This window comes from Microtus pennsylvanicus, chromosome 7 (assembly GCF_037038515.1).
Source record: "Microtus pennsylvanicus isolate mMicPen1 chromosome 7, mMicPen1.hap1, whole genome shotgun sequence".
Taxonomy (NCBI): Eukaryota; Metazoa; Chordata; class Mammalia; order Rodentia; family Cricetidae; genus Microtus; species Microtus pennsylvanicus.
In genome coordinates, this window is record NC_134585.1 from 3,048,381 (window position 1) to 3,067,900 (window position 19,520).

At 44.0% G+C, this 19,520-nt stretch overlaps 1 long non-coding RNA gene across 1 annotated transcript; it reads left to right on the plus strand.

Moving 5' to 3' along the window:
* The first annotated feature begins 11,518 nt into the window (after positions 1 to 11,518).
* Positions 11,519 to 17,016, plus strand: LOC142854250 (uncharacterized). Its single transcript, XR_012911309.1, has 3 exons — positions 11,519 to 11,931; positions 14,140 to 15,552; positions 16,865 to 17,016. It is a non-coding gene; the product is annotated as an uncharacterized LOC142854250 (long non-coding RNA).
* Positions 17,017 to 19,520: the final 2,504 nt, after the last annotated feature.

A 19,520-nucleotide genomic window follows, 5' to 3' on the forward strand; every position in this document is an offset into this window, starting at 1 on the left:
TTGTGGGGCCCATCCTTCTTTTGGAGACTTTAAAGATTGCTGTTAGGCACGCTCATGATTATCTGCAGAAAACTGACAAAGACTCAAACCCAAAATCATGTACAGGAAGATTAAATGTTTTCCTAGAATTAGTCAGTACTCTATATGGCTATTAATATCGGACAAAAAGATTTATATATAAATATATATAGAAAGATATGCTTGGGTTTAGAGAAGGAGAAAGCCACACTCCAACTCCCAAGCCAGCTTTAATTCCTAATTCAACAGTGACTACAAAGACACCATTTTCATTGTATGTCCACAGAGAATAGCAGAAACAATACTTGTGAAGAAATGTTCCGGTTGGTTAAAAAGAAAGCACATTCACAAATGGTGCTTGAGTCTCTGGCTTTTGAAAATGCCAATAGAGAATGTCAGAAAGCCATACGGCCTTGGAAAGCTCAGGGGGCTCCTCTGGAGGAGTGGGTTAGAGTCCCTGCTGACATCTGAAAGCATGGTGTGGTGGCTCACACTGGTGATCCCTGCCTGTGGGAAGATTACTGTGAGTTCAAGGTCACTCGGGGCTACAGAGTTAGACTGTATCACAAGGGAAAGGAAAAGCAATGAAGACATTTATAGTGTTTTTCCTCTTGTCATATAAATTCATTTTTAATATGTTGGTGCTGCAAACATTTTTCAGGGCAATGGTGTCACAGGTGTGGCTGGAGTCAGCAAATCCCATTTCCTGGGACCCCAGAGCCCTGTAAACACCCTGTGATGACATAAAGAGCTACAATGGTTTTTTTTTGTTTGTTTGTTAAAGCAAGAATGCAAGATTTGGGGTTTTAAGAGCTGATAAAGCTGTTTTACTGTGCATAAGTCCACGAGAACAATGAAGATTTTAAATAAACAAATAAAAACAATAAAGCTTTTTAAACTTTAGCTCTTTGTGCTGGAAAGATAGGCAATTCATAGAGTGCTATCATAGAATGCAGGAAGCCCTGGTTCAATTCCCCATGAATGAACACACCAGCCAGTGTTAGCACACACCTGCCAGCCCAGCACTGAGGAGGGGAGGGGAGGAGAATCATAGTTGAAAGTTGACCTTGCCCACATAGTGAGTTTGAAGCCAGCCTGTGATGGAGGAAGGTCATTGGCTAATAAAGGAACTGCCTTGGTCCATTTTATTGGTTAGGACATAGGTAGGTGGAGTAAACAGAACAGAATGCCGGGAGGAAGAGGAAGTGAGGTCAGACTCCACAGCTCTCCTCTCTGGAGCAGACGCCTCAGAGAGACACCATGCTCCCCGCTCCTGGGTCGGAGCTTCATCGCGTGCATCTTCGCGATGAAGCTCCGACCCAGGATGGATGTAGGCTAGAATCTTCCTGGTAAGCGCACCTAGCTGTGCTACATAGAATATAAGAAATGAGCTAGTCCAGGTGCGAGAGTTAGCCTAGAAGAGGCTAGATAGAAATGGGCCAAGCAGTGTTTAAATGAATACAGTTTGTGTGTAATTATTTCGGGCATAAGCTAGCCAGGCAGCCGGGGTGCTGGGGACGCAGCCCGCCGCTCCTATTACTACAAGCATGGGACCCCTGGCTCAAACACACAAACAACAAAAACCTAGGGAAACCAGTGTGCTTCAAGTCAACTAAAGAACCAGAGGGGGACAAAGAAGAAAAACAATGCAATGATTTCACAGGGAGTCACAGGGAGAGTCCTTTGGTCCTTAAAAAAATGAAAGACAGTACACAGAGTAGAACCAGCTGACAAAGGTAATGAACTGTGAAGCAGCAGACCTTGGGAATCAGCCAGGAAACATCCGGGATCCCAGGGTAGTTGTAAGGCGAGGGTGTCACAGGTGGAATGGAGGGTTTGGATTTACTGAGTGACTAATATTCTCATAACTGTGCTAGAAAATATAACTTGAAAATAAGAGAAAGATAAGCCTTCTGAGATGGGGCCTTCCTCCCTTCCTCTTCCTTCCCGTTTCCCGTGTTTTCTTTTTTCCCCAAAGGAGCCCCAACGCCCCCACCCTCAAATACAGAATCCACCTCATGGGGCTCAGTTCTGTCTAGTTAGTCCCTATTTGGGAAAGTAGTTCAGCATTTTCTGCACTGACACATTTAGGAAAGAAAAACATTTTTGGAAACTCCCCCTCAAGATAGCAGGTTTTCTTTGACCAATAGGAATAGAGATGGAAGCAGCGTCACTTGTCTCCAGCAGATGTGACTGCTATGAAGGTCTGAGCTAGTGCAGGTCTTGAAGACAAAGTATGCAGGAGAGGGACATGGCCAGGCGGTGGGGAGAATCGTTGACCAGCTGGTGTAGTGGGGAAAGGAAAATCTGTGGGGCTGAGAGGCAGGAGACCGCAGCTTGGGTCGCGAAGCCCAGCAGAGAGGGAGGATTTCGGGTGGGTTATTAGCAGTCGTGGAATGGACATTGGACATTCTTCATGATCTGTGTGAAGTCCCTGGTCAGTATCAGGGGAAGGAAGTGACTGTGGTGCCTGAGCTCACTGCTAGGGCTGCATTGGCACCTGGGTGGATGAGGTGGGAACTGGAAAAGTCCATGGTCACACCTGACTGTCATGGGACAAGGTGAGGGGAAGTTGTGTTACCACGAGCCCTAGCAAGGCAGCCCTGTCTGTGCTACCATCCCAGCTCATCACCACAAGAAATCTTTATTGTATTTTTGTTATGTGTTAGTTCTTTAGAAAGCTATGACAGTTTCTGGCACCGAAAAAAATATTTTTAATTAATTAACCGGGTATGACACAAGAATCATCTTTAGTGATCCAAGGAAATGGTTTTTATAGTTCAAATCCAGTTCAACATAAACTCAAATTCTAGGAATTAAAAAAAAAAATGTTGTTTTGGGAGCTGGAGAGAGGGCTCAGTGGTTAAGAGCACTGCCTGCTCTTCCGGAGGTCCTGGGGTTGATTCCAGGAACCCACAAGGCAGCTCACAACCATCTGAGACTTCAGAGACAGGAGATTCAGCCCCCTCTTCGGGTCTCCTTGTGCTGCACATGCATGTGGTGCACAAACATATGTGCAGGCAAAACACTCATACATGTAAAATGAAAATAAAATTCTAAAAATATTAGTTTGTCAGAGTTTCTGGACAGAAGTTCTCTGCACCCTCATGCTGTGCATTCACCACATCTGGATGCAGTGCTTCCCCTCCGCTCCCTTCCAATAGAAGGTGCTATTCCCCCTCATCAGTTCCTCTGCAGCCTGGGTGTAATTACAGAAGGGGATGAAAGAACGCTACACCCGGGGTCAAGATGTTTACACTGGCATCGCTGGTCAGACTAGTTAGTGTGTTGACCTTGTTTTTTCATGGCTGTAATAAAATGGTGTATTGAATTACGTGATCTCCATATTAATACCCACCTGGCTCCTGGGGCAAGATAAATATTAGCAAACACTAATTTTTAAAATTATATTGCTATTGATCACTTCACCAACTGAAATTATTACAGAAAAAGGAAATGTCTGAAAACCAATTTCAATAAAATTTAGAATTAATTGCACTCTGCACTTCCAATGAATGACCCAAAAATTAAGTAAAGAAAATGTTTCCATTTACAATGGTTTCAAATTTAACAGAGGAAGTGCTAAACTAAATAATACTCTAAGAGCTGCAGAATGCTATTGAAAGAAGTTAAAATAAAATCAACAGAAAGACACACCAAGTTCAAGGACTGGAAGACCACACTGCTAACAGGAATGTCCTGAAAGATCTCTAATCAATGTAACCTCCAGCAGGGCTCAAATGGATTCTTAGTAGGTATTAAGCTGATTCCTAATTCACAGAGAATTGCAAAACAGCCAAGCAATCCTGTAGAAGAACACTATTGGGTCATTGATATAAGGTTGGTCATATAGGAATCTTATACACAGTAAGTGTCCTGGAAAAAAATCATATTACTGTGGTTGTGTTGTGTAATATTGTTTTAACTTGGCAAAGATGTGTTGCATTTGTTTATGCTGTGGAAGATTGCTGTAACTGTGTAAAGATATGTTACATTTGTTTCTGCTGCCTTTGTGAACTATGTAAAGATGTGTTACATTTGTTTGTTCTGCATTTAAGAAGTCTCCACTTCATGGTTTGGGAGTTGATTTGTGGCCCAAAAGAGAGAGCCTGGTGGGGCCGTTGCCATCCCAGCAGTCACAGCTGTGAATGTTCTCCAACGCCATATTTATGAATGTTCTTGTGTTTTTATGTCTTGTGTGAACATTGTTGGTTAAACAAAGGTCATATAGTTTGTTGGGAGCTGTAGATCCTTGGCTGTCCCAACCAGCTGGTCACGAATTGGGTACCCAAACCCTGGAGGAAAGAGATGGAGGGACCAGAAACACGAGAAAATGGACAGCAAGTCTGTATTCTGATCAAGCTGCAAATTTTGCTTTTTCTCAGGAGCATTATATAGCAAAAGGGCAGGGGGGTGGGTAGGATGTCATGCCATTGTTCTAACTGGAATGTCTGGAAACCTCCCTAGCTGACAGGAAAAGATAAGGAAATACTGAGGATCTGTAAATGTTTATTAACAGGGGCAATGCTCATTACTTCTGGGGCCTGGGACCTGCAGATCTGCAGGCATTCTTAACTCGCAGGTGTTGACTACGTTTTCTGTCCTGCCCTGATCCCACAGCCTTTTAGTCCCAAAAGAAAATCACACAGAGGTCTACATTAATCATAAACTGCTTGGCTCATTAGCTCAGGCTTCTTATTAACTCTTATAACTTACATTAGCCCATTATTCTTGTCTATGTTAGCCATGTGGCTCAGTACCTTATTCAGCAGGGTAGTCACAGCTTGCTGCTTCTGTGATCAGGTCAGGACTGCTGAGGAAGAAGGAAGAAGGCTTCCTTCTTCCCAGAATTCTCCTGTTCTCATTGACCTTCCTCTACTTCCTGTCTGGTTGTCCCACCTATACTTCCTGCCTGGCTACTAGCCAATCAGTGTTTATTTAAAATATAATTAACAGAATACAGACCACTGTCCCACACCACACAGGGGGAGATAAGAAGATACTGGGTTATTTTCTGGACCCGGAACTTTCCCTACAGAGGTGAACAGCTTACTTAACTTGTGAACTAAGATGGCTTGACTATAACCAATACGGATCTTTGCTCCCGGAACCTGAACCCTTGACTTTCTCTGCCTGCAACTGCTCTGAGCATGAGACCTTGGTGGCAGGCTGGAAAGATCCCAAGAGCTGGGCCTGGCTAAGGATCCCTATATAAGCTGCCCCTAAGCACGATAAAGTGGGGAATTGGCATTCTTGTATCAAGGATGACCCGTGTCCATGTCTCTCTGTGTCTGTGTGTGTGCATGTAATTTTAAGACTCCAAGCTTAGTTCCCAGCTCACATACGGTCTTGTAGTGACATGGGAGCTACAGGACTGGTCGGGTTTTTACAATAGTTATCTGAACTTTATATTGAGAATCTCAGAAAATAAATAATATATTTGATTCTTCCGAGGGGGCTGATCAGGTGTGGTAAGTCGCTATTTAGCCAGGGCCATGGTTGATGATGATGATGTTTACATAAACCACATCTCCATGAGGCCATGACATTGTCTTAATTACTTTTCCTCCCAGCTAATAGGCAAGGCAGAGAGGCCTCATCAGCTGTCTCTGGTCGACTTGGGAGCTGAGAAGGCACACCCAAAGCTGCGGGAGGGAACCAGTGCCCTTAACACCTGGGAGCAAAGAATAATTCTCAGAGGAAATACATATAATAAGAAGAAGGAAAAATAACATTTTTACAAAAAAGAAAACAACAAATTATAAATAAGTGGAAAATGTCAGAGACCTGGATAGAGAGATAATCCATAAAGTCAAAATAATAATTTTATATGTATTTATTGTGCGAGTGTGTATGAATGTGGCAGTCAGGGGACAACTTGCAGAAGTCAGTCTCTCCCTCCACCACATGGGTCTCAAAGACAGAACCTAGGCATGGTGGAGGCACCTTCACCCACTGAGGTGTTACACTGGCCCTAAACTATTACACAGCATCTCTTTTCTGTCTTTCTCCCCTGCAGGACTGCAGGGTTCCCTGGGCTAAACACTCATATCCACTGTCCAATTCTTTAGCCATCTTTACTGCTATATTTTATCTACTTGTTCTCAGAACTGAAACAACAGAACCATGATCGCACACAGACCTCACATTACTGTGATTCCTCGCAGACGCAGACACGAACGTCTCCCATCTATGTCACTGATTCATTGTTCACAAGGAGAGACTCCGTCCACCCCTGCTGGGGTTTCCATACTTTCCTCCCCAGAGAAGAAAAGTTCCAGTCTCAGGCCAACTACAGAAACTTCCAGTTGGACCCAGCTTGGGCTAAAACCCCGACTCTGCCTCCTGTGGTCTGGGCTCAAGAATTTTGGGGGGTTTTGATGAATCTAAAAAAGTGTTGCTAACCTCAAAGTGCGTACTAGTTCCAAGCCAATCCGACTGAGTTTCTATTCTGATTTCCTCTTTACTTAATGAGAATGCTATCACACTGCCGGCAGCTGAGCGACGCTGGACCACAGGAGCCCCCAGCCGTGCACCTGATGCAGTCAGAGCTGAGAGGGAGGAGCCCTTTGCTGCACGTGAGGAGTCCACAGAAAGGGGAAGCCAGCCAAGGGTGTAGGTGGTGGTTCCTGTGAGCAACTTCTCTGGAGGAATCAGCTGGATGCTTTGCCATGTGTGGTGCCCACGAGAGGAAGTGTGGCATAAATTCCCCAGGACCATGGTGCATCACAGCAGCCTGCCTGGTGCATCACTCAGATCTTAGGCTCCCTGGGTAAAATGAAAAAAGGAAGTAATACAAAGGTTCCATCTCACACGGCACATACAGATATTAATAAAGTAGAAGCACAGAGAAGAGAGTCGCTGTCATCATCATGATAGTCATTATCTTATCATTAATTACTGAATCATTGGTTACCATGTTTGTAGCTGGCAGGGAACCTTCCAATGTCTTCATTTCCTCACTGTCTTGGTAGAGGAGAACTGCTGTCTCTGGGAAGAAAGTCTCAGGGGTCAGGAGCTACTGGAAGACTGGAGTTCTCTGTATGGCGTGGGAATGGAGGGCCGTCCATTTGTGATTTAGTTCTGCATGGACGTGCACAGTTTTAGAATGAGCTCTGGGACACATCTGGATTCATGCCCTCACCTCCACTGTTAACATAGCCCAGACTTTCTGGTTGACTCGAACTGTGAGGATCTGACTGAGACCAATGCAGTTGACTTGGGGGCTCATCGGTAGTTTAAGATTGTTTATTTAGTCATTGTTACATGTAAGGGTGTTTTGCCTGGCTGTATAACTGTGCACCATCTGTGTGCAGTACCTGAGGATGCCAGGAGAGGGCACTGGATCCCCTGGGACTGGACTTGGTTTTGAGCTGCCATGGGGGGCTGGGAACTGAACCAGGGTCCTCTGAGAGAGCAGCCAGTGCTCTAACTGTGGCTCCACCTCTCTTCCCTCACTGACAGTTTAGTAAGCAGAGCAGAGCTGACCTGGGGATCCTGGAACTCACTGGGACTGAATGGACACAGAAATGCAGAGCTCTCTGCATTCCCACGATGGAAGAGAGGTCACTTCAAGTTGTTCTTGTTTACAGACACCATCCACTTCAGAAGATGTGTGCCAACCAGGTTCCAGACCTCAAAGGCAGCCCCTGTGCCCACACCCTCCTGCCGACGCTCTCCTCATGCAGAACCTTATCCCAGACAAAGCCCTCAGAATGACACACCCATCACTAAGTCCCATCCATGTCTCCCTGCCCAATCCCCAAACTTACCCACTGCACCCCTATCTAGACAGGCTTCCATTACAAGAAAACTGCAGAAACTGGACTCAAACAATGCAAAATTAAACACTGTGAGTTATAGAAATAGCATCTGGATATTGGGGGAAAGTATCTAGTAAACACAAAAATCTGAATTTGTGTGTTTAATAGGGAATATAATGAATTATTAAAATATTAAAATTTTAGGTGACTGAAAAAGATTTCTATGTTCTTAAGAATAAATATAATGCATATTTAAAGCATTCAACATTTACATGAATTTTTATAAAGTTGAGGCTGTTTTCTAGGAATCAATATGAAGTGATTGTAAACACATACACACACACACACACAAGTCTAAGGCTAGAGTGATTTTTTAAATAATTAGCCATCCCCACTACCACATTGCTTAGTTTTTTCAGGGTTCTGGTTTTTTTAAATTGTCTTCTATGGAGACAGTGTTTTTCATTTGTTATTTTATGTGTAACAGTGATAATAATTATGGCTTTGTAGTAAAGATTTAATTCTAAGGATGGGGTCAGGAAAAGAGAGTGACTTTGCAGTGCAGCTGGGCCCTCTGCTCTCTGCCCACCCCCTCGCTCCCCATCCAGTGTATCGTCCCCACCAGGGAAGCAGAAGCGAACCACAGAAGCTAACCAGGGTCATTGCCAAGAGCCTCAGCTGAAGTTATGCTGAAGTGAAACAGGCTGGCACTGGACGCATTCTCTTCAGCCAGTGAGGAGCAGGTGTGGGCAGCGTCACTTGTCTCCGGAAGAACAGGATGTTGGAACTCACAGAAACAGGTCCACAGTGAAGACAAAGGCAGCCATGTCACCAAGCCAGCAAAAGCTGGTAAATAGGAAATTTCTAACAAAACTTTCTAACGTGTTCAGTGGTAACGTGCAAAGTTAAAGCACTGGCCCAGGGTCTGGATAGAAATTGGTGTCAGTCAAATAAGTGACATTCCTTATTTAACAGCTTAAATCTGAAAAACAATAGTAATGATAAACAGGCCTTAAATTGTGTAAAAATAACTAACTATACTAATCCCAGTCCTGTCTCCTTCAGCAAGCAGCAGAATGCTAACGCCGGCATCATCCACTGCATCCTTAACTTAAGAGCCAGGCGAGATAGCTCTTGGGAGCTGCAATTGCACATCTCAGAGGCTGAAACAGGAGGTTTCACATTTGATCCCAGCCTGGTGAGGTTGTTTCTTTTGTTTTTGTTACATCATCAAACCCCTACTAAATCAAACATGGGAATCTTACCCCACCACTCCATAGAAGGTCTGTATAGATTTGCTTGTCTTTTTGTTTTGTTTTGTTTTTCAGGACAAGGCTTCTCTGTGTAGCCGTGGCTGTCCTGGAACTCACTCTGCAGACCAGGCTGGCCTCAAACTCACAGAGATTCTTGTGCTTCTGCCTCCTGAGTGCTGGGATTAAAGTTGTGCACCACCACTGCCCTTCTGGTCATTCTCTATGCAGCAAATCCTATGAATAAACCTCATGTGTCTCTGATAGCCAGAGGTCAAAGAAAAACAAATGCAGGAAAAACTTTAAAATGTTGTCATTTTCTCATTGCTTAGTTTGTAAACTAGACCTAGTCTTATGCATCTTCATGAAATTTCTGTTGTTTGATTACATCTGAACAGCTATTAAAAACACTATTCAGTAAGTTTTGATAAATAATTACGCTCATAACTCACACCCCTATCAAGATGAGGTTTTCTAGACACATATAAATATCATATGTATGAAAATCCCAGTTGTTGTCAGTCTCTTTCCTGTACAACCAGCAGTTGAATCAGCACATTCGTCTGCACAAAGACACTGTTACAATAGCCCGATGGTAGGTTGGCTCTAGAGACCCCAGTAAGGGGTGGAGTAGAGATGGCTGATGTGATCCGAGGTGGAGGCAGGTCTAATACTGGGGTTATGGGGAGAAGTAGGGTGTAGCTGTAGATTGCCAAGAATGTCCCACTTTTCCCTTCAAGGGTTGGGTGGATGGCAAGTGTGGAATCAGGGAGCTTGGTCGTCAGCTCTGGCTGGAAACCCTATCCAGCACCGAGTGGGAGGAGATGGTAGTGATGCTGGTTCTCATTTCAGCTAGGAAGGTGAAATCTCTGGGGAAGATGAAAGGAGAGAAACAGAGGGTGAATGAGGCTCATCTCTGGCCTTCTGACTACCAGCAGGAAGTGCAGGAAAGGTGTAGGGAACGAAACCCATCGGTTCCATGAGGCAATCACCTCGTTCAGTCTCTGTAACAACCCTGCAAGTCTCGCTACACAGTGTGAAGTTCATAGGAAGAGGAGAAGCACATCCTGACATTTAAAAGCATGGTGTGGTGCCTCACACTGGTGATCCCTGCCTGTGGGAAGATTACTGTGAGTTCATGGTCACTCAGGGCTACAGAGTTAGACTGTGTCTCAAGGGAAAAGGGAAATCAATGAAGATATTTATAGTGTTTTTCCTTTTGTCTTATAAATTTCATATTTAATGTGTTGGTGCTGCAAACATTTCAGGACAATGGCCTCACAAGTGTGGCCAGGGTCAGTAAATCTCGTTTCCTGGGACTCCAGAGCCCTGTAAATGAGCTATGATGATGTAGAGAGCTACAATGGTGTTTCGTTTGTCTGTTTGCTTGTTTGTTTTTTAAAGCAAGAATACAGATTTGGCTTTGTAAAAGCTGGAAACGTTGTTTTACTATGTATAAGTCCACGAGAACAATGAAGATTTTAAATAAACAAATAAATAACAATAAAGCTTTTTAAACTGTATCTCTATATGTTGGAGATGTAGTCAGTAGGAAGAGTGCTTATCTAGAATACAGGAAGCCCTGGGTTCGATTCCCCAGCATTGCATGAACCAAGAGTGTTAGCACACACCTGCCAGCCCAGCACTGTGGAGGGGAGGGGAAGAGAATCAGAAGTTGAAGGTTAACCTTGACTACATAGGGAGTTTGATGTTATTCTAGGACACCCTGTCTAAACAAACAACAAAAACCTAGGGAAATGAGTGTGTTTCAAGTCAACTAAAGTACCAGAGGGGGACAAAGAAGAAACAGAAACACAGCCATTTCACAGGGAGTCACAGGGAGAGTCCTGTCCTCCTTAAGAAATGAAAGGCAAGGGGCTGGAGAGATGGCTCAGAGGTTAAGAGCACTGCCTGTTCTTCCAAAGGTCCTGAGTTCAATTCCCAGCAACCACATGGTGGCTCATAACCATCTGTAATGAGGTCAGGTGCTCTCTTCTGGCCTGCAGGCATACACACAGACGGAATATTGTACAATAAATAAATAAATTTTTAAAAAATGAAATGAAAGACAGTACACAGAGTAGAGCCAGCCGGCAACGGTAATGAACTGTGAAGCTGCAGACCTTGGGATCCCAGGGTAGTTGTAAGGCGAGGGTGTCACAGGTGGAACGAGGGTTCAGATTTACTGAGTGGCCAATATTCTCATAATTGTGCTAGAAAATATAACTTGAAGAATAGAGAAAGTTGAGTCTTCTGAGATGGGGCCTTCCTCCCTCCTTTCCTTCCTCTTCCTCCCCGTTTCCTGTGCCGTCTTTTTTCCCCAAAGGAGCCCCAACGCCCCCACCCTCAAATACAGAATCCACCTCATGGGGCTCAGTTCTGTCTAGTTAGTCCCTGGGAAAGTAGTTCAGCATTTTCTGCACTGACACATTTAGAAAGAAAAATATTTTTGGAAACTCCCAAAGGGACAGCAGGTTTTCTTCAACCAATAGGAAAAGAGAGAGACACCGCGTCACTTGTCTCCAGCAGATGTGACTGCTATGAAGGTCTGAGCTGGTGCAGGTCTTGAAGACAAAGTGTGCAGGAGAGGGACATGGCCAGGCGGTGGGGGAATCGCTGACCAGCTGGTGTAGTGGGGAAGGAAGATCAGCGGTGCCGAGAGGCAGGAGACCGCAGCTTGGGTCGTGAAGCCCAGCAGAGAGGGAGGATTCCGGGAGGGTTATCAGCAGTCGTGGAATGGACGTTGGACATTCTTCATGATCTGTGTGAAGTCCCTGGTCAGTATCAGGGGAAGGAAGTGACTGTGATGTCAGCGCTCCCTGCTAGGGCTGCATTGGCGCCTGGGTGGATGAGGTGGGAACTGAAAAGTCCATGGTCACACCTGACTGTCATAGGACAAGGTAAGGGGAAGTCGTGTTAGCAGGGACCAGCCCTGCCTGTGCTCCCATCCAGGCTAATCACCACAAGAAATCTTTATTGTTTTTTTGTTATGTGTTGGATCTTTAGCACCTATGACTCTTCCTGGTGCTGAATAAATATTTTTAATTAACCAAGAATGATACTAAGAATTAATGATCTTCAGTGACCCAAGAAAATATTTTTTATAGTTCAACAACAGTTCTTCTTAAACCTAAATTGTATATATATATATATGTGTGTGTGTGTGTGTGTGTGTGTATTCATATGAATATATATGTACATATATATACATATATATATTCATTAGTTTGGGGGATGAAGCGATGGCTCAGTGGTTAAGAGCACAGGCTGTTCTTCTAGAGGACCTGGGTGTGATTTCAGGAACCCACAATTCAGCTCACAACCATCTGTAACTCCAGTGCCAGGAGATTCAACCCTCTCTTTGTGTCTATAATAAAATAGGTGGGTTGAATTATGTGATCTCCATGTTAACAGCCAGGTGGATCCAAAAAATACAAGGTAAATATTAGCAAACACTAATTTTTAAACTATATTGCTATTGGTCATCTCAGCAACTGAAAAGTACTACAAAAAAGGAAAGGTCTAAAAACCAAATTCAATAAAAATTAAAATTAATTGCACTATGTCCTTGCAATGAGTGATCGAAAATGGAATTAAGAAAATGACTCCACTTACAATGTTTCCAAAGAAATTCAGTACTAATAAGTAAATTTAACAAAGGAAATGTTAATCTAATTAGCACTCTAAGAATTACAGGATGCTATCAAGAGAAGATAAAAATCAAAATAAACAGAAAGACACACCACTATCATGTACTGAAAGAGTTTGCATTGCTAAGATGGCAACGACCCAATTGATCTGTTATCCATGTAACCTCCAGCAGAGGCTCAAATGAATCCTCCGTAGGTATCAAGCTAATTCTAAAGTTTACAGAGAAATGCAAGATACAAAACAGCAAAGCAATCTTGTAGAAGGACAGTCTTGGGCCATCGAGACATAGTTGGTTATGCGGGATTCTGATTGAAGCCCCGTGAGCATCCTGTAAAAACTCATCCTACTGTAGTGGCCTTCACAGCAATCACAGTGTTTGCTAATCTACACTTTCTAACATCATTGTTTATGAATAGTTTTGTTCTCGTGTTTTTCTGTCTTGTGTGAAGGCTGTTGGTTGAACAAAGGACATACAGCTATCTGAACTTTACACTGAAAACCTCAGAAAAGAAATAATCCGATGTTAGCAAGGGGGCTGCCCAGGAGTGGGGAGTCGCTATTTGCCCAGGGCTGTGGTTCTTAAGGAAGCCAGTGACATAAACATCTGCATAAACCACATCTCCATGAGCCATGATATTGTCTTAATTACTTTTCTTCCCAGTTAATAGGCAAGGCAGAGAGGCCTAATCAGCTGTCTCTGGCAGACTTGGTAGCTACGGGGGGGGGGGGGGGGGGGGGGCAGAAGAGTGTCATTGACACCTGGGAACAAAGAATAATTTTCAGAGAAAATATGTATAATTAAGATGAGGTGAAAATGGCATTTTTAACAAAAAGAAAACAACAAATTATAAATTTGGAAGGTATCAGGGACCTGGATGGAGAGATAATCCAAAAAGTCAAAATAAAAATTTTATATGTATTTATTGTGTCTGTGTGTGTGTATGAATGTGGCGGTCAGGGGACAACTTGCAGAAGGCAGTCTCTCCCTCCACCACATGGGTCCCAGAGACAGAACCCAGGCATGGTGGCAGGCACCTTCACCCACTGAGGCATTGCCCTGGCCCTATTCTGAGTCTCAGTTGGGCCTGAGGAGCTCAGCTTTGTGGCCTTGAGAATCCTCTTCAGGGAGGTTGAGTATGGAGCAGAAATCCTGCCGCCACCTGCTGGAACCGCCTCAACTATTACAGTGTCTGTTCTCTGCCTTTCTCCACTGCGGACTGTGGAGTTCCCCGGGTTAAGCACTCAAATCCACTGTCCAGTTCTTTAGCCATCTTTTTTCTCTTTTTTTAAATTAATTAATTTATTTATTTATTAAAGATTTCTGTCTCTTCCCCGCCACCGCCTCCCATTTCCCTCCCCCTCCCTCGTCAGCTCAAAGAGCAATCAGGGTTCCCTGCCCGAAGAATGGATCCTTCTTTAGCCATCTTTACTGTTATATTTTATCTACTTGTCCTCAGAACTGAAACAACACCACCGTGATCGCACACAGACCTCACATTACTGTGATTCCTCGCAGACGCAGACACGAACGTCCCCCATCTATGTCACTGACTCATTGTCCACAAGGAGAGACTCCGTCCAGCCCTGCTGGGGTTTCTATACTTTCCTCCCTAGAGAAGGAAAGTTCCAGAAGGAAAGTGCCAGTCTTAGGCCAACTACAGAAACTTCCGGTTGGACCCAGGTTGGGCATTAACCTAGAATCTGCCTCTTGTGATCTGGATTCAAGAATGTGTGTTTGGGTTTTGATGAAACTCAAAAGTGTTGCTATCCTCAAAGTGCATACTAATTCCAAGCAAATCTGATTGAATTTCTATTCTGATTCCCTGTCTACTGATGAGAACGCTATCACACTGCCTGCAGCTGAGCAAAGCTGGACCACAGGAGCCCCCAGCTGTGCACCTGATGCTGTGTCAGAGCTGAGAGGGAGGAGCCCTTTGCTGCACGTGAGGAGTCCACAGAAAAGGGAAGTCCGCCAAGGGTGGAGGTGACGGTTCCTGTGAGTCACTTCTCTGGAGGAATCAGCTGGATGCTTTGCCATGTGTGGTGCCCACGAGAGGAAGTGTGGCGTAAATTCCCCCAGGACCATGGTGCATCACAGCTGCCTGCCTGGTGCATCACTCAGATCTTAGGCTCCCTGGGTAAAATGGAAAAAGAAAGTCCCATCCATGTCTCCCTAACCAACCCCCAAACTCAGCCACCCCACTCCTGTCTAGACAGGTTTCCTTTACAAGCAAGCTATGCAGAAGTTGGGTCCAAACAATGGTAAAAAAAACTATAGAAAGAACATCCAGTTATTAGGGGGTAAAGTATCTGTTAAACACATGGAAAGATAATATAATGCATTATTTAAATATCATTAAAATTTTGGAGAATTAAAAAAGATTTCTATGTTCTTAAAGATGAATGTAATGTATACATTTAAAGTATTCAACATATGCATGGATTTTTATAAAGTTGAGGCTGTTTTTCTAGGAATTACTATGAAAAGTGACTGCACACACACACACATCTAAGACTAGAGTGATTTTGTAAAATAATTAGCCATCCCCCTACCACATTGCTTAATTTTTCAGGGTTCTTTTTATTTTTATAAGGGACCAATTTTTTCACTTATATTATCTATAACAGTGATAATAATTATAGCTCCATAAAAAAGATTTAATTCTAAAGATAGGTTCAGAACAACAGTGTAGCTGGGCCCTCTGCTCTCTCCCCACCCCTCACTCTCCATCCACTGTATCGTCCCCACCAAGGAAGCAGAAGCAAACCACAGAAGCCAACAGGGGTCACTGCCAAGAGCCTCAGCTGAAGTTATGCTGAAGTGAAACCGCCTGGCACTGGACGCTTTCTCTCCAGCCAATGAGGAGCAGGTGTGGGCAGCGTCACTTGTCTCCAGAAGAACGGGATATTGGAACCCACAGGCATAGGGCCACAGTACAGACAAAGGCAGCCATGTCACAGAGCCAGCAAAAGCTGACATACAGGAAACACACAACAAAACTTTCTAACATATTTAGTGATACGTGGAAAGCTGGAGCCCTGGCCCAGGGTCTGGATAGAAATTGGTGTCAGTCAAATAAGTGGCATTCCATAGTTAACAGTGTAAATCTGAAAACCAATAGGAAGGATAAACAGGACTCAAATTATGTAAAAAAATAATTATATTAATCCCTACAGTCTGCAAGATGCTGGCACTGGCATCATTTATCACACCCTTAGCTTCAGAGCCAGGCACGGTAGCTCTAGGGATTTGCAATTACACATTTCAAGAGCTGAAGCAGGAGGATTTCACAGTTGAGGCCAGCCTGGTCAGGTTGCTGCTTTTGTTTTGTTTTTGCTATGTTGTCAGACCCCTGATAAATCAAACATGGGATTCTTAACCCCCACCACTCAGCTGAAAGCCCTTACAGGTTTGGCCAGCTCCTTTTATGCAGCAAAACCTGATGAATGAACCTCACGTCTCCAATATTCAGAGACCAAAGAAAAGCAAATGCAGGAAGAACTTTAACAGTTTTCTCATTGCATGGTTTGTAAACTAGACCTAGATTTATGCAATTTCATGATTGAATAATTTTGATAACATTTGTACAGGTCTTAGAAATGCTATTCAATAAGTTTTGATGAATAATTACACCCATAACTGACACCCCTATCAAAATATGGTTTTCTAGATACATAGAAAATTATGGGTGGGGGTATGCAGATAGGAGTGATACTGTCTAGAGGAAAATAACAGAGGAGGAAAGTGGAAAGGGTGGGGAACACAGTCAAGGTACACAACACACTTGTATTAAAGTATATTTACAAAATCTAATACTATGTACAAGGAATATGCTGCCATAACACTTTATTTAAAAAGGATGAGGGGCTTGAGAGAGGGCTGAGGGGTTAAGAGCACTTACGGTTCTCGCAGAGGACCTGAGTTCAGTTCCGCACCCTCATTGGTGCAGCTGCACCAATTGCCTGCAGCTCCAGGTCCAGGGGTCCAGGGTCTCTTCTGGACTTCATGGGCATCCACATGTGCACATCCATGCACAAATACACATAATTAAAATAATAACAATCTTTAAAGAACATGCTTCATAAACTTCACAGAGTTCACTGTGGACTTGGCACATTTAACCACTATCTAATGTAATATTTCTAATAAAATTAATCATATAACATATATTCTTTTTAAAGGATTTATGTATGGACTGGAGAGATGGCTCAGAGGTGAAGAGAACTGGCTGCTCTTCCAGAGGTCCTGAATTCAATTCTCAGCAATGACATGGTGACTCACAACCATCTAGAATGAGATGTGGTACCCAGTTCCGGTGTGCAGGCAATGCAGTCAGAACACTGTATACATAATAAATAAAACTTTTTAAAAGATTCCTTTATTATTTTTATTTATGTGTATTTGCATGTGCCTGCGTGAGTTTATGTGCACCCACACATAAAGGAGCTAAGGAGGGCCAGAGGATGCCCTGGAGCTGGAGTTCCAGGCAGTTGTGGCCCCGATGTGGGGTGTTGGGAAGGGCCAGGTGCTCTGCAGCAGAAGTCAGTTCTTTAAGCCCTGAGTCATCTCTCTGGTCTCATAGCATGTCTTCCTGTGCTGGAAGTTTTGTTTCATATGTGCTCATCTTTGCTTTTAGTTTTTTAATGTATTTTTAAATTTATTTGTATGTATGTGTGTGCCTGCTTTTCTGCATAAGCACCATGTATATGCTGTGCCCTCAAGGTCAGAAGATCCCCTGCAATCTAGAGACAATTCAGTGGCAAACAGCACTGGCTGCTCTTGCTGAGGATTGGAATTCAGATTCCAGCACCCACATGTTAGCTCACAGCCACCTGGGGCTCCAGCTGCAGGGGACCACAGCTTGCTTGTCCCTCCTTTTCTCCTTAGGGCACTTTCCTATGAGGCTGATTGCAAGTTGTACAGGGACTTCATGAATGCAGCTTTCATGAGTCATTGCCCTACAGCAGTGTGTGTGTGTGTGTGTGTGTGTGTGTGTGTGTGTGTGTGTGTGTGTGTGTAGCTGCCTCTGAGTCACCATGTGCCTGTAGTAACTCCTCTCCCATGACCCTGTTAGTAATTCCAACAAACTCGCTGCTTCACCAAGCTTGACTTGGGTGCAGTCATCTCATTAGAGTGCCATCTGTGACTTGTTGGATGAACAGAAATCTTGTTCACATCTCTTCAGGAAGACATCTAACATCTAGTAAGGTCTGTTAATGCCTCTAGGCAAAAATCATCAGAGAAATAAAAGAGAAAACTCACCAGAAGGAATTACAGGACCTCCTGGATATGGGCCTATTGGAACAAAGGAAGTAAGCCAGTGGGGATATACACTAGGAAATCTAAAGCAAGCAATTTGCTTACACAGATGTGGGGGTGAACTAGCATGTCCAAGGACCACTGATCAGGTGATCTTCAGGAGGGCAGATGAAAACTCGGTGAGTGTAGGGACTGAAATGCAGGCCAATATTCCACATTAGTCTGGTGGTCAGAGAATCTGAGCGACTTACAAGGCACAATTTGCACCTTGCACACAGGAGGGGATCGCCTGGCTCTTTTGAAGCAAAGCAAACATGGTGCCATATCAACAGGTGCCAGGATATGCTAATGTCGCTCTGTTCCTTCAATTGTAATTATGAGGTCACCTGGAAAAGAGGTGTTTTCAGTCTACATGACAAAATAGACTTAGGCAAGACATGACTTAAGTCATCCCCCCACCCACAGCTACCTAGGAAACAGAATACTAATGAAGTTTTTGTTAACTTCCCTCACAGTTTACATTGATATAAAAGCTGTTTGAAAAATAAACATGGGTGCGGGGCGGTGGTGGCGCACGCCTTTAATCCCAGCACTCGGGAGGCAGAGGCAGACGGATCTCTGTAAGTTCGAGGCCAGCCTGGTCTACAAAAGCTAGTTCCACGACAGGCCCCAAAGCTACAAAGAAACCCTGTCTTGAAGGAAGGAAAGAAAGGAAGGAAGGAAGGAAGGAAGGAAGGAAGGAAGGAAGGAAGGAAGGAAGGAAGGAAGGGAAAAAGAAAAATGGGAGATTTCAGGATTTGAATGATTATTGAAACTCCCTCCGGATAGTGTCCTGTGAACTGTGTCTTCATTATTCCCATGCCTCTATGCTGGTAAGAAATGTTTTATGTTGGGGCTGGCCCCTGACAGGTGAGGTCAAAGTGATGTCTCCCATTCCTCAGACAAGCCTCAGCTTGCTTTAAGCCTTCCCATCTGTGACCAACTCAGCCTGATTGTTCAGGGTCACCTCTTACCTAATGACCAATTACAGAATTGATCACATACCTGGAATACCTTCACAAATACCTGGATGGGTTTTGAACAACAAGGGCCTGTAACCCAGACACCCAAAAATAATCCCTACATCATCTAAGGAGAATTTTCACTCATTCCAACAAGAGGGGCAAGTAGGAAAACTTGGTGATTACCTTAATAAATTTGCCCACAAGGAGGCAAGCCCTCAGTGTGACTGAGGCTGAAGCAGCATCTAGTTCATTGTGTCCAGGCAGGCGCTGGGGTGCCATGTTTCACCCCTCCACAGTCCCGGCCTCTGTGAAGACCATGGGCCCACACACTAGTCTCACAGACAGGATAGCTGGTCCTGAGTGATCATGAGTTTGTGACTTCCATAGAATGCAGAAAACCCAGTCTTCTATAAAGAATCGAACCCCTAATTGTTGCCATGACTTTAATCCTCAGCCCTCACATTTGTCTGAAATATTCACATCAAAGTGTTATGCCAAGACTCCTACAAAAATGAAAGCAAATTTGGAAAACCCAGTAGTTTGGAGACCAAAGATACTTTCTAAGTTACAAGAC